The sequence below is a fragment of the Podarcis erhardii genome, assembly GCF_964252035.2.
Source record: "Podarcis erhardii genome assembly, chromosome: 8".
NCBI lineage: Eukaryota > Metazoa > Chordata > Lepidosauria > Squamata > Lacertidae > Podarcis > Podarcis erhardii.
This window is the reverse complement of record NC_138499.1, coordinates 74146262-74152408: the sequence shown is the minus strand read 5'-3', so window position 1 is coordinate 74152408 and position 6147 is coordinate 74146262. Positions and strand designations below refer to the sequence as shown.

Genomic DNA, 6147 nt, shown 5'->3' with positions numbered 1-6147 from the left:
CTGATGAAGCTGATACAAGTGTGCTTCGCTTTTTTTATTATTTCCAGAGGCCCAATTAATCCAAGTACAAAAGTAACAAAGAGAGGTGGGGTTGCCTGGGGGGAAAGGACGTAAGAAAGGGAGCAAAGCTGACTAGTCATCAGATCAAGTTGGATAGAAGAGACTCCACAAAGTCAGAACACTCTGACAGATTCAGGTTACACGCAAGCTGCATTTTATTCAGTCTCCCCATTGTTTCTATGCCTGATCATGTTCACATTTTATGTGACCTTTCACACATAAAAGCCACTTCTGAAAATCTAGCAGAATCAAGTTGAAGATGAGTTCCCATTTCTGTATTAATTGCATCAAGAGAACAAGTCAATTTTCGGCCACCTTAACCCCAGGAGATCAGTATTCAAATTCCCACTCAGCCATGAAGCTCACAGGCTAATAATAATGATGATGATGATGATGATGATGATGATAATAATAATAATAATAATAATAATAATAATAATAATATAATTTATTATTTACAGTGGTACCTTGGTTCTCAAACTTAATCCATTCCAGATGTCTGTTCCAAAACCAAAAGTTTCCAAAACCAAGGTGCGCTTTCCCATAGAAAGTAATGCAAAATGGATTAATCTGTTCCAGACTTTTAAAAACAACCCCTAAAACAGTGAGTTAACATGAATTTTAGTATCTAATGAGACCATAAATCCATAAAATGAAAGCAATAATCAATGTACTGTACTATAAAATAAATAAGACAGTATTGTAGATGATAAAAATTAAAATCATTAATTTTTTTTCTTCTTTCCTGCACTGATGAGAGTCACTGTTTGGATGGGGGGCTTTTATCCATTTCTACAGTCACTCAATCAATCAATCAATCAATCATAAAATGAAGAACAAGCCACAGTCACAAAAATGAAAAAGCCACACAAACAAAAATCCCAAAAAATAGCAAAAACAAAAGCACCAAATATAAGATCCAAATATCACCTCAGAACCCTGCAATTGGAAATGGAAGGCTTTGATTACAATGAGGGAGGGGGACGCAAATTAGCAGTGCAACAGTGAAAACGGAAGCTTAGAAGGACGTTCGGCTTTCAAAGCAAAGTTCGCAAACCGGAAAACTGACTTCCAGGTTTGCAGCGTTCAAGTTCCAAGTTGTTTGGGAACTAAGCTGCTTGAAAACTGAGGTACCACTGTATACCCCACCCATCTGGCTGGGTTTCCCCAGCTACTCTGGATGGCTTCCAGCGCATATAAAAACATAATAAAACATCAAACGTTAAAAACTTCCCGATACAGGGCTGTCTTCAGATGCCTTCTAAAAGTTGTATAGTTCTTTATCTCCTTGACATCCATGGGGTGGGTGCCACTACTGAGAAGACCCTCTGCCTGGTTCCCTGTAACTTCACTTCTCTCAGTGAGGGAACCAGCAGAAGACCCTCGCAGAAGGACCTCAGTGTCCGGGTTGAGCAATGGAGTTGGAGACGCTCCTTCGGGTATACTCACTCTCATCCTAACCTACCTCACAGAGTTGTTGTATGGATAAAATGGGGAAAAAAAAGTGCTGTGCATCATTGCCCTTGCATTGTTCAGACAACATGGAAATTTCTGGAGATAAAGGTACTGAATTTTTGCATAATCGCCAACATAGTTCTGTATAAAACCCATATGGACCCATAAGGAAAATGTCAAAAACAGAGTCTGGCAAATGGTTTTGTGAACCAGCTCCAATCAGCACATATGCAGTTGACCATTTAAAGACAAGGTGTTGAGAAATTGAAATGAATGGCATATGTCTTGGTGGCTTACGATTTGGCAACTCAACCCGCATATCATTCTAAAACTTTTACCGATGATAATGTTAATATAATACCCAAATAAACCTATTTACCATGACTGGTTATGAAGATCCATCCTGAATGTGTTCAGCATCTGCCTGACTGTTAACTGCATCTCACTTTTTGAAGACTTCAAATGTATCCTATTTGTGACATCATGGATGACATCAGAATGCCATGTGTGCATAGGCTCTCTCCATGCCAACTGTGGTGGCAGTGAACTACTTTAAAGTAGGTAGCATACAGCCTGACTGTCCAGCAAGTCCAATGTTTATTTTTGGCCTTGTAACTGTTTTATAAAGCTAATATACTTCTCAAATGAACCTATTTATCACCACATGTTAAAAGATTAATCCCGACTGTGTTCCTATTCCATTTCACAATCCGTTCAGGTAAGTTTCTCCTCAATGGAAGACCATGCCAAAATAACATTGCTAAAAAGAGAGAGGAATATGCCAATATGGTAACATTTTTCTATACTATTTTCTGTAGGAGAGGGGGGAGAGATGCACACACCAGAAAAATGGTTTTGTAGTATGAGGCTGCCTTCAGAATACCAGAATGGGAAGGCTACATTATCATGGACCTAGATCTAAAATGTAAGGCAGATGAAGTTAAATGGGTCCATTAGAAAAATGTCAAAATCCGCAGTCAAGCCATACTTTTATTAGGACTAGCCAAAATGTCACAGAACATGATTCTGCAAATCATCCCAAGCAGTCACACATATGGTTGAGTCTTTGATTAACAAGATGTTCAGAAAGTGTAAAGTTTTCACAGTGCCTATAAACTTATTTATCACTACCTGTTATGAAAATCCATCTTCACAGTGCCTAGTCATACTGCTAACTGTTTCAGTTTGTCAAGCCTGGGAGCTTAGCCTATCTGTGACATCGTGCATGACATTGGGATCTACCTCCATGTCAACAGAAGTGACCAGTAAATCTCAGTTAGTAGATTCAAGTTGGTAGCTGTGTTGGTCTGCCGTAGTCAAAATAAATTAAAACAATTCTTTAAAAAGATAGTTAAAAAGGCTCTTCTTAAAAACCTAAAAACCCACTTAAAAGAATCAAGTCTTTTAAAGACTTTCTTAGATCATATAACGTTTTTCAAGACTTGATTCTTTTAAGTGAGTTTTTAGGCTTTTAAGAAGAACCTTTTGAACTATCTTTCTAAAGAATTTTTAATTTACTCTGTAAGTAGGTAACCCTCAAGACTGATGGTCCAGCAAGTTCCTTTTCCCAATTTAATCTGACTTTGTAAGGTTCAAAGTACCTTTGTTGCAAGGAAATGTCCCCTATAATACGAAAGTTAAAAAAATATCCAGCCAAACAATTGGTTCACATAAAGCTGCAAATACTATGCCTGCTCTCTTCTATTAAGTAATTTGCTAATATTTTGCATTTGTGATATTCCATAAAGATTACAATTTTCTATTGCTCTTTTATTGTACCTTTCCCAATAATATAGCCTCTACCATGTGCATCTGCTTGGCTTGTTCCTCTTTCCAGAATTATCTGTGCTGAAGCTAATGCCTGGTGCAAACTTATTGACAATGAGACTTGACACTGGTTTCAGCTGATCAGATGTGAGGCTTCATGTTTCATTGCTCTCTTTATTTTCCAGGCAGAGTCTAGAGAACAGACTCGGAGATTAATGATCAAAGCCTCCAGCAACTGGAATAAATCAACACAAAGTAAACCTCTTTCCGTTTCCGAGCCTTTGGCACACAGTAGCATCACATTTTCAAGTTTTCCCCTCTAACTTAGAGATTAAATGGGGGGGAGAGGGGGAGATACAAGTATGAAAACATTATTTTTTTTCCTCATAAGGTAAGCTGCATGAAGGCCTGTCAAGATCAGATGTAAGTGTCAGGAGGCTGATGGAATCTTGCAGAAACTGTCAAAATCCTGCAAAGTACTGTAGGGAGAAACGAGAAAACAAAACCTGTCCTGTACTGAAATATGAAGAGCAGACGGAGAAAACTGTTTTTAGCTTCTGAGTAATGAGGAAAATGCATCTGTGTGTATGTGGTTGCAAAGAGCTGCTCTAGTGGCAATATACAGACCCCACTGAATCACACCAGAGCGATTGAACTGGATTTGAGCACTTGCTCAATATCTAGGTATGTGGGAGAAACTTGATTCTGTTCATACAGTGGTACCTCTACTTACGAACGTGATCTGTTTCAGGGTGCTGTTTGCACCCTGAAAAGTCTGTAAGTATAGCACCGCTACTGTGCGTGAGCAAAGCACGATAGAGCACTTCTGCACATGTGTGAAGCATGAAGATCACTTCTGCGCATGTGTGAAATGCACAGATCGCTTCTGCGCATGTGGAAAACCCGAAAGTAAACACTTCCGGGTTTGCCGCGTTCATAACCTGAAAATCTGCAATGTGAAGCAAATGTAACATGAGGTATGGCTGTATTTAAAGGTGAACTCGCCTACTTTGGTCTTTCTTTCTTTCTTTCTTTCTTTCTTTCTTTCTTTCTTTCTTTCTTTCCTGAAACAATATGTGAACTGAAACATAACTATCCTTCGGAAATTGCACTTCTGCAAATTTTACAATGTGATTTTTCAGGCAAATAATGTGTATTGTATACCTGAAGGAGCGTCTCCACCCCCATCATTCAGCCCAGACACTGAGGTTCAGCTCTGAGGGCCTTCTGGTGGTTCCCTCACTGTGAGATGTGAGGTTAAAGGGAACCAAGCAGAGGGCCTTCTTGGTAGTGGCACCCGCCCTACCGTCAGATGTCAAGGAATGTCCTCCCATCAGATGTCAAAGAAATAAACAACTATCTGACTTTTAGAAGACATCTGAAGGCAGCCCTGTTTAGGGAAGTTTTTAATGTTTGATGTTTTATTGTGTTTTTAAAATTCTGTTGGGAACTGACCGGAGTGTCTGGGGAAACCCAGCCAGATGGGCAGGCAATAAATAATAAATAATTATTTTATTTTATTTTATTACAAACATGCATATGCTATGGTAAACTGTGTGTAATGATGCCTATATTAGTGAAAATAGCATGCAGAAATCCATTCTGTTGGGGGAAATTGCATTGCAAAAATGTTTATGTTAAGAGAATTGCATACAAAAGAAGGTATATTAAGGAAAATTCATACTAAAATTCTAATGAATTTTCATGAGAAAGCCCCCCCCCCCCCCAAAAAAAATCAGAATCAGTGAAAATAAGGACAACTATACTTAAGGTATTCACCCATTCCTAATTAATACCTGAGCTCTGGTCTGATGTTGAAGCAACTTGACTCAGATATTGCCTATGGTGCTTACAGATGACATACACAGTGGAATGCCATCAAGCTACAGTATGTGCTGACTCATAAGTGGGAAGAGGTGACAAAGACTTGCAGATACCCAATGAGAGCCAGAGTAAAAGACATGGGACTCCTGGAAGCGCCAACTATAGGCAGACATAGGAATAGGACGAGTGTGTTGGAAGCAGATCATGTATGGCAAACCTGTTCCATGAGAAGGCCTTACCTCAAAGTCGCAGAGCAGCAGAAAAATCCCAGCATTCAAAGAGGAAAGAAAAAAGGGCTCTGTGAAGGAAAAGAATGGAACTGCCTGTAAATTAATTGCATGTCTCTACTGATGTTATTTGACTTTTAAATATATTGGTGATTTTGTGTTTGTTTGCGAGTGCAACAACAGTTATGATGGTGTTCATAAAACTTAACATCATCAGGTCCCATGGAGCAGGCTTCTCAAATGACCGTCTTCTGAATTCTCCTGTAAAGAAAAACAGCTTAAATGTTGCCCTCAGAACTTCTTCTATCACAACCCGGAAAATTCAGGTTGCACAATTGTTGTTGACTGCGAAGCCTTGCACAACAAACCTGCTTCCCCAAAAGATCACCTTATTGTGCTAAGTGACAGAAAAATGCAATGGAACTTGTGAGATAGCACTTGCTTTGACACAACTTCATCTGACCTCCCTGCAAAACGAATTAGAATAAGTGTTCCTTAGATAGCCAACTTCATCTAATCTTCTGGCAAATAAATCTGGGTGAATTCTCAGTAAATACATCATCTGGAAGCACCCTATGATGAACAGAAACAATGCACCATTTTCCCTTGAATAGCAATTGTTGCAGTAGAGTTCTATTTAAAAACTTACACCTCTACCAAAGTCATCTGGAGAGAATTAAATGCACACAGAGGCACAGAGAGATTTGAAGCTGCTGCCAAGAAGGCAGTAAGGGGAAAAAATGAGGCAAAATAATTCTTGCCACATACAGAGCTATATAGTTTATGTAAAGTTGTCATGAATTTCACCTTTTTT

At 38.9% G+C, this 6147-nt stretch overlaps 1 long non-coding RNA gene across 1 annotated transcript; it reads left to right on the top strand.

Annotated features, from left to right (window-relative positions):
- The first annotated feature begins 2032 nt into the window (after window positions 1-2032).
- On the top strand, window positions 2033-5831 carry LOC309348140. Its single transcript, XR_014159229.1, has 4 exons — window positions 2033-2072; window positions 3468-3537; window positions 3674-3966; window positions 5138-5831. It is a non-coding gene; the product is annotated as an uncharacterized lncRNA (long non-coding RNA).
- Window positions 5832-6147: the final 316 nt, after the last annotated feature.